The 9,325-nt window shown below is 39.1% G+C and overlaps 1 pseudogene; it reads right to left on the reverse strand.

The window, feature by feature from the left end:
- Positions 1 to 7,862: 7,862 nt before the first annotated feature.
- LOC130832052 (60S ribosomal protein L17-like) lies at positions 7,863 to 8,412 on the reverse strand (annotated as a pseudogene).
- Between the last annotated feature and the right edge of the window lie 913 nt (positions 8,413 to 9,325).

Genomic DNA, 9,325 nt, shown 5'->3' on the forward strand with positions numbered 1-9,325 from the left:
ATTTCTGGAAGTAGGATCAGAAATTTTGTTGAGTATTTGTTTTCTTTCGACCATCTGTATTTTAAATTTTCTTTATAATGAGCATACTCTTTGTGATTTAAAAATTGTGAAATTTTATTTGACTTTGTATAAAAGGAACCATAGATTTCCTAACTCTGCTCAACCTCATAGCTCTCTAGATGTGACCTTGAATGATTTAATGCCAGCCTGGATGCTCTGTCAACACAGAAAATGCACAGTTACCTGCGCCCTAGTTGTCAGCCTGGTTCCCGGATGATTTCTACAAAAGCTGCCATTGCTGTGCCTCCCCTGGTTAATAGGCAGTAGCTCCTGTGAAAGAAAGAATTCTGTACTGATGTTAACTGGGGTCGCCAGAGATGGAGCTGGGGTCTGTTTGCTGAGCACGCCTGCTGGCTTTGGTCTTCTTTGAGGAGGAACAGGGACCCCGTATGCTGCCCTTTGCCTTCCTTTCCTCCTCTGGGAAGCAGTAAGCTCCCTGGGAGCTGCAAGGCAGGACAGAGCTGCCAGCCTGCCCACTCCTCTTTCCCCAGCCCTCGGTTGCCACCTACCCGCACAAACCCAACGCTGCTGGAGGGCTGCAGCCCCCTCTCCTCTCCAGTCCTCCTCAGCCGGTGCCCTACGCTCTGGGCAGGAACCAGCATTCCTTTTCCTGCCACCTCCTCACCCCCCCTCCCACCCCCCCACTCCCGCCCCCTGCCGGCAAAAGAAACCCATTCCCTCCTGGCAGGGAGAGACAGATGTGATGTTAGTCACTTATAGGCACTATTGCAGCCTCAGCTATAGCAATTGCAGAGTCACTGGGCTATATTTCACCAGCCCATGGGACTTCCCCAGGTTTTTGGCTCCGAGATTGCAAACTGGTGGCCCAACTGAATTCAGCTGCTAAAATATTTTGTTTGGCCCTTGCACTATTTTTTGAAAGTTTGAATTTACTGCCTAGAGATAAACATCAAGAGATTTTGCATTTAAAATAAAAGGTGAAATCTGGCTTCTTTTGGAAAAAACCCCACCAGTTTGTCTTCCTACATGACGACACACGGCTGTTGCTGAGAGGGACCTGTACACTTTGGAAAGGGGCAGGCATCTGAGTTCCCCAGGCCCTACCAAGCCTGCTTCACCCATGTATGGTACCTGTCTGACCCCTGAAATATTTGCATTTTCAACCTCCACCTTCAGAATGCTGCAAGCCAGCAGAGAGACTTGGTCAGGAGGGAGCCTGAAGAACCCCCAAATATTCCATAAGCAACTACCTTTTCTACTTGTGTTGGAATCTGGTCCTGATGCTAGTGCCTGCATCAGCAAAGAGTGCTACTTGATGGATTGAGGGAACATCCTCCCTCACAGACATCCATCCACTTAATTATCCTAGTTCTGAAAGGTCCAGTGGTTAATTAAGACACTTCAGCAAGGTTAAGGTTTGAGCCACCAAGTCAAGAGGAATTGCTCCTGAGCTGCCCTCCTCCCACATACACACCAAATACACAGCCACACGTGGAGCATTTCCCTTTGAAATGGATCCAGAAACTGGCTGAATGACCGCTACACATCAGACAAATGAGAAAATATCCACATCAAAACAGGCAGGAAAGGCTGAGACACACTGTCACTATAAACCCCATCCCTGAAACAGCAGCATACAATGGGGTGGGAAGCCCCAACTCCTAGCTTTTCCTTAAAGAGAAAAGGGTTTGGGCATCACATCTACCACCCCAATATTTGAGACTCCCACCACAAGGACAGGTTCCCAAAACGTCTAGCTCTGGAAGCCAGTGGAACTTGTTTTCACAAGATTCACAAGACTATAGCAAAATAAGAAGCAGTTTGTAAAGGGTGAGTGAACATTCATCAAGGCTATCCCCCCAGGGCTCAGTGCAGAGGGAGCGGGCAAAATAGCCCCTCTGCCAGTCTTCCAACCTCAGAGAGATTTATCTGCATACGTTAAAAGCTGCTGCCTGAGGGCCAAGCCTTCTAATTCAGTAGGTGCTAGAGGCTGGCTATAATCCTCTGTAGACCAGAGAAGCTGGAGGACACCTCTCCCACCTGCTCCTTCCAACCTGCTCCAAGGCACCAGCTTCTCCATGGAAGGAACTTATATGCATGTCTGTGCCCCAGCTTTTATGGCTGCCGCAGAAAGGACCGACTGGATCATCTACCTCTGATAGCCAAGGGGGCTTCCATTCCCAGGTTGGAAGTACATGAAAGGAGGTAGATATAATTGCTGGGAAAGTCTTTGTGATGTCTATGGTTAAGGCTAACTGGTAGGTGACAGTAACCTGCATGAGTATCTTGGACAGGCTTAACATGTCAGAATTAAATGATGAGTTTTAGTTTATAAAACATATTTTGCGTATATGATTAGTTCTTTAGTTAATCCCTGCAGTGACTCTGTGAGATATTATTATACAATATTTCTGTTTTCCACATGAGCAAGCTGAGGTAATAAAACAGCTTATGTAGGCTCACACCAAGGGCCAGAGGCTGCTTAAAATGTTGCTATTTTCAGCTGTGCTGATGACTGAAAAAAAAATTGGGGGGAGGTCTGTTTGTTTATTTTGCTAAAAATGAACCTTCTCTGACTTGTATAGAAGAAATTTATCCTCCCACTCTTTGAAGTGTTGTGACTTCTCATCATTTTTAAAGTTTCTCTGTTTAACTTTGTAGGTTTGACTAAACCAAGATGTGTGACAAAAAATGCTGCTGGTTCCAGGTCTTAATTCGTGCTTTGGTGATGCAGTGCTGAGTAGGCTTGACTGAGCTGCTCAGATTCCCTAAGTGTTCTAAGAGCGTGGCAGGGAAATACAGAGATGTGGGTGCTAGTGTTCATTGAGCCCCATGCTGTTTGATGGTGTAGTTATTCTACTCATCTTTTTTAGGACATTCTCAAGTTTTTGGGTTAAATCTCTCATTGTAACTCCTATTTAAGAGGAGCTCAACACATTTAAGAGGCAAATATGACAAGATCGTGGACTTGTTGCAGTGCCTCTTGAAAATTTCAAATAGTCCAAATGACCAAGTTTCTTTATATGATTTAGATTAGAACTATCAGTTTCTCCGGGTAATACATTTTTTTCATAAACAAGGTACTATTTAAAGGATCAGAGCTTTTGGGCTTATTAAGTACATTACACATCTTTATGATAAAAATTTTTATTTTTTATAATTTAGTTAATTCCTATAGTAGAATTTAATAGTCTAAATTCTATAGGGTAAACCCATGCAAAATTTTCCCCTTTCTTGGATTTAGGAAACATTCTTTTGAATGACTTTTATACTGCAAGTATTTTTGGTCTCTTGTGTATAATAGCTAAACATACAGTAATGGTCCCTGTTCCCAGGCCAATATGTGAGGCAAAACATGTAGAAAAAGGAACACAAAACAGTATAGGGTATAGAGTACATGTCTGATGATAGGCACGGATAGCAAGAACTACTGAAAAATGGGAGAGAATATTTGCCAGTGAAGCAACTGACAAAGGATTAATCTCCAAAATACATAAGCAGCTCATGCAGCTCAATATCAAAAAATCAAATAACCTAATCCACAAATGGGCAGAAGACCTAAATAGACATTTCTCCAAAGAAGATATGCAGGTGGCTAACAAACATATGAAAAGATGCTCAACATCACTAATCATTAGAGAAATGCAAGTCAAAGCCACAATGAGGTATCACCTCACACCAGTCAGAATGGCCATCATCAAAAAATCAAAGAACAATAAATGCTGGAGAGGGTGTGGAGAAAAGGGAACCCTCCTGCACTGTTGGTGGGAATGTAAATTGGCATAGCCACTATGGAAAACAGCATGGAGATTCCTTAAAAAAATAGAACTACCCTATGACCCAGCAATCCCACTACTGGGCATATACCCTGAGAAAACCATAATCCAAAAAGAAACATGTACCACAGTGTTCATTGTAGCACTATTTGCAATAGCCAGGACATGGAAGCAGCCTAAATGCCCATCAACAGATGAATGGCTGAAGAAGATGTGGCACATATATACAATGGAATATTACTCAGCCATAAAAATGAATGAAGCTGAGTTATTTGTAGTGAGGTGGATGGACCTAGAGTTTGTCATATAAAGTGAAGTAAGCCAGAAAGAGAAAAACAAATACCGTATGCTAATCATATACATGGAATCTAAAAAAAAAAAAAATGGAACTGATGAACCCAGTGACAGGGCAAGAATAAAGATGCTGATGTAGAGAATGGACTTGAGGACACGGGGTAGGGGGTGAAGGGGAAGCTGGGATGAAGTAAGACAGTAGCATTGACATATGTACACTACCAAATGTAAACTAGATAGCTAGTGGGAAGCTGCTGCATAACACAGGAAGATCAACTCGATGATGGGTGATGACTTAGAAGGGTGGGATGAAGAGGGTGGGAAGGAGCCGTGGGAGGGAGGGGATATGGGGATACATGTATAAATACAACTGATTCACTTTGTTGTACAGCAGAAACTGGCAGAACAATGGAAAGCAATTATACTCCAATAAAGAGCTTAAAAAAAAGAAGAACTACTGAGATTTAGAGAAGAGAGAGCTCAGGATGCATTAAGAGCAGTTAGGAGAAATGTAGCAGGAAGTAAAAAAGAGAGACTTAAAAATTGATGGGTCTTGGAAACAGCCTGATTGAGGATTAAGTGAGTTGGAAGAAAGAATAACTAAACTCCATACTGATGGAGAGTGTGAGTATCTCGTGAATTTATGATCCAAATCTTAGGAAGAGGCATTCTTGAAAAAATTATTCTTGTGAGAAGAGAGAAAAGGGAGCATGGATGAGGATGTGTAGAGGAATATGTATGTAGACTGCCTGTGGGTGGCCCTTTCAGATCTCTCTGGTTCCTTCCCTAGTCGTATAGTGGATGAAGAGCTATACTTCATGTCTGTCCTTCAAGATCTCCTACCCCAGATCTTCAGGAATTTGCTCTTCAGGCGCAGTTGAAGAAAGCCTTTTTAGATTGTGTGAGATCTAGACAGACAGACAGACAGACAGACAGCCTGCCAGGAAAGATGTTCTTTGTATTCTGCAGTGAGGTCCTTGCACTTGTAACGGTGATTTACACAGCTGTGGTATAAATTGTTCTCTGAACCAGTAAAATAAGAAAGGGTTATAGCAGGTTGAACTCCTTGTTTTCTGTTCATTGTTGAAGGGTTATATTACTTTAGAAAAATGGAGTGACTTTTCAGAGAATATAAAATATCTAAACTCACAGGGACCAAGAGGTATGTAATTTGTGGCCAAGCTCTGAATGAACGTTTATCTTTTACATGGTACAATATAAACAAAAACTGATTCTTCGGACAGTTATTGTTTGGAATGTAACTTCTATTCCAGTTATCCAGGAATTCTGAGTCCCTTTTGAAAATAAATATCATCTTGGTGTTTGATGTCATTTTATTTTGAAGAATTCAAAGCCTTTTATTTTTCACAGTACTATTTTGATAAATATACATTATTGGAATATTCATATTCATATTTATTTGATAATGCACATTAGAATTTTATAAAATATGAAGTTAAAATTTCTGAACTGTTTAAATAATGTCTTGAAAGGTAAACTTGACTTCGTATCATTAAGTGAGGCCCGTAGATATGCTGTTATACCTTCACTTCAGATTAGTTGAGTCAGCCTGAATTTTATGACGTTAGACCAGTAAGATATCAGAATTCTAAGGATGTAAGCAACAAAAAGATAATAAGAGCATACACATCATTAATAATTGAGAAATTTTTTGAAGTTATTTCTCAGGTAAGCTGCTTAACCTGTTATGAAGGTTAAGTTGGATGCATTTGGTTATAGGCTCCAGATCTCAGAACACTTTATACATTATTTTACCAACTATTCCAGTTAATTACCTATTTTTCTTAGCCAAAGGAAATCCATATAAATTGAAGTAAATTAACGAAAGAATGTTTTAAAACACACAGCAGTCAAATAAGTGTAAAATTAAAATATAAGTTGATGTAGTTCTTCAAGATTTAAAAATTATTTTAGTGAAATTTTAATAGGTACCCAAGTGGAGAGAAGAAAATACTTCTGGATTCTAGGTGTTGAACTATCTGAAATTCAGCAGCAATGAAAATTATTTCAGGTTTAATTCAATCAAAACTTGGCAAAGTTCTTTGCCTGGATAAAATAGTTATTAATAAACATTAAATTGGAGAACAATTATTTAAACTACCCTCGAGTGAGGCATGGTTATTTTGTTTAACAGAAAACTTTTTGTCTCCTTCCTTTTTTATCTCTTGCTGAAAGAGTGCCAGAAACCATTTGGGAGTGTTCACTTCAAGTAAAATGTGAAATAAGCAAAAAGGGATAAGGAAACAGGGCAATAAGGAAAAATGTCTGAGCTTCAGTGTGCAAATCTATTGGTAAAACAGTATTTTTCATTTTGCCAAGCATTTATTGAAGTTTAAATAGCAGAATAAAAGTCTTTTTTTGGGGGAAGAAATGGCACTCATATCTTATGAAAATTAAAATGTTGAGGTATCATAATACACTTCCATTTGTAGTGCATTTTTTATTAAATTTTTAAAATTTATTTTTAAAAATAAAAATTGTACATATTTAAGATATACAAAATAATATTTTGATATATATGCATAGTGAAATGATTACTACAGTCAAGCTAATTAACAAATCCATCTCCTCACATGATTACCTTTTCTTTTGTGGTGAAAGCACCTGAGTTCTTTCTATTCTCTTGGTGGGTTTCCAAGTAAAATACAGTATTATTAACTGTGGTCACCAAGCTGTACATTAGATTCCTAGAATTTACTCACCCTACATAACCATGATTTTGTACCTTTGACACACATGTCTCCATTACTCCCACGTCCCTGCTTCTGGTAACCACCATTGCATGAATGAACAGTCATTCGCTGTATCATTCATTCATGAAATTGTCATTGCATGAATGAATGATACAAATAAAATGAAAAACTGAACCCACAAGGAAAGTTAAAAGAGGGAGTTTGGTTATTTTAGTCATTAAGAAAAGACTAATCAAAGATTTTGTGGAGATAAATGAAGACTACCCGTGTGAGAATAAACAGAGGCTCTTCATTAAGAACTCACTGTATAGCAAGGGTGTCAGCCACCATCACTTGTGTTTGGTAAAGACTCAGAGAAGCTGGAGGAGTGGGAAAGCCTTATAGTGGAAAAAAAGGAAGGCTTCAGATGAATCCTAATTGGAGGCTGTTGGGGAAGCTAGAGGTAGGCAAACTAGAATCAGGTCAGGTCGTCTTATATGGCTGGTTTGCAGAGCGTATTTGGCCTTCTCTGGTTGATCCTGAGTTGGGAGAAGAGGCAAAAATTAGGAAAGCTGTCGGTCTTCGGCCAAGTCCTGACCATTCTAAACTGATGGTGGCTTGGCTTTTCTGGCTAGTTGCTGCTAGAAGTTGTGGGTCAGAGTTCTATTGTGATATATAGTTTGACATATTCCATTTGTATATACAGTCTCTCAATTTAGTGTTCCTCAAATATGTGACAGGTTAAGAGCCTCATTTGATTTTTTCCTTCTAAGTTTTATCTCTGGTAAAGATGGTGGGTGCTTAGTAAATATTTGTGAGATGGTGAGGAATGGGAAGAGAAGAGGGCTGAAGTTCTGTGCTGCATCCCACGACTGTACTATGCAGTGCAGTAGCCACTAGACACATAGTTGGTGAGCACCTGAAAGGTAGCTAGTTTGAATTGAGATGTGTTTTAAATGTCAGATACACAACAGATGTCCAAATCTTCATATGAATGAAAGAATGAAAACTTTCTCATTAACAAATTTTTTTCCTGCTTTCACTTTTATTTGCATGCATTTTTTTTTTTTTGCAGCATTTATTCCCGGGCCATAAGTTTTTGTTTCTTCAGTTTCTTCTGGGATATCTTTTTCTTCTGGGCAACCTCCTTTTCTGGTTTAGGAACAATCTGTTCTTTTTCAGTAAGGATCATCTCAGTGTGGCAGGGAGAGCTCATGTATGGGTTGATCCGACCATGAGCTTTGTAAGTCCTGTGCTGCATCTTGGGGGCTTTGTTCACCTGAATGTGCTCCATGACCAGAGAATCTACATCCAAGCCCTTACATTCAGCATAACTCTGCGTTTTTGAGCATGTGCAGTAAAAATTCAGCACTCTTTTTGGGCCACCAACCCTGTGTCCAGCTCCACTCTTTGGCCTTGTCACACCTACCAACTCCACTCTTAAAATGACTGAATGACACACATTGCTTCTGGAAAGTGACATCCTTCAGATTTGATGGCTTTTTGATATGCATGCCTTTAATGGCCTGGGAAGTTTCACGAGTGTTCTTAAAGTGAACCTGAAGATTTGAACCTCTTGATTTGTATGATTTTGTGGAGTTTTCTGGGTCAAGTGAATAGTGAACCATTTTTAGAGGTCATCTCAGGCTGCTTGCCAGAAAAAGCTCGTTAACAATTTTTAAAATATTTATGAAATGTTCAAATGATAATATTTGGGTATATTAGGACAAATAAATATATCGTTTAAATTAATTCCACTGTTTTTAAAAAATCTCTTTAAAAATGTGGTTACTAAAAAAATCTAAGATTATATATGTGGCTTGGATTATATCTCTACTGAACAGTGCTGACCCAAAGTAACTGTTTTTGTGCATCAATTTTCTCTTCAATAAAATAAGGCAAATAATTTCTATAGCATGTCTCTTTTACATTGCCTCAATATAATGCTATTCGAAAAGGCTGGAAGCAAATTTGCATTCATTTGTTCATTCATCAAAATATGTGATGTATTTACTATGTCCCAGCTATTAAACTAGACATTCCTGAATAATTCCCAGTCCTTGCCTTTGCCAGTTTATGGAGAGAGAGACTTAAAAGACAATTTGTTTGGTAGGCATACTAAACTACTTAAACCCGAGAAAATTTCATGAGAAATGTGCTTGATTATGAGCCTAATTCTCACAATTGTATCAATAATGTAATAATTCACATCTCTAAAAAAAGTAAAACCAGCCCTCAAAATATCTGAAAATTCACCTTAGGAAGATCTTTGTTTAACACGTTTTCGTGAACCAAGACCCGTGTCAGTCTGATTTTATTTTTCCCACTTACAAGCTGTATGACCTTGATAAGCCCCTGAACCCTATGGGAATCACAGTCTCCTCCCCCATAAACTGGATTTTCCTTATGGGATTGCTCGGAGGATCAAACGATAATATGTGTGAAAAACTAATATAAATATGAAGGATAATTATAGTTATTATTAGAAACAATTACGACCATTAGGTGAAAATGAAGGTACTGAGAAAAGAGCCGTTTGGG

This window comes from Hippopotamus amphibius, chromosome 11, assembly GCF_030028045.1.
Source record: "Hippopotamus amphibius kiboko isolate mHipAmp2 chromosome 11, mHipAmp2.hap2, whole genome shotgun sequence".
Lineage (NCBI taxonomy): Eukaryota > Metazoa > Chordata > Mammalia > Artiodactyla > Hippopotamidae > Hippopotamus > Hippopotamus amphibius.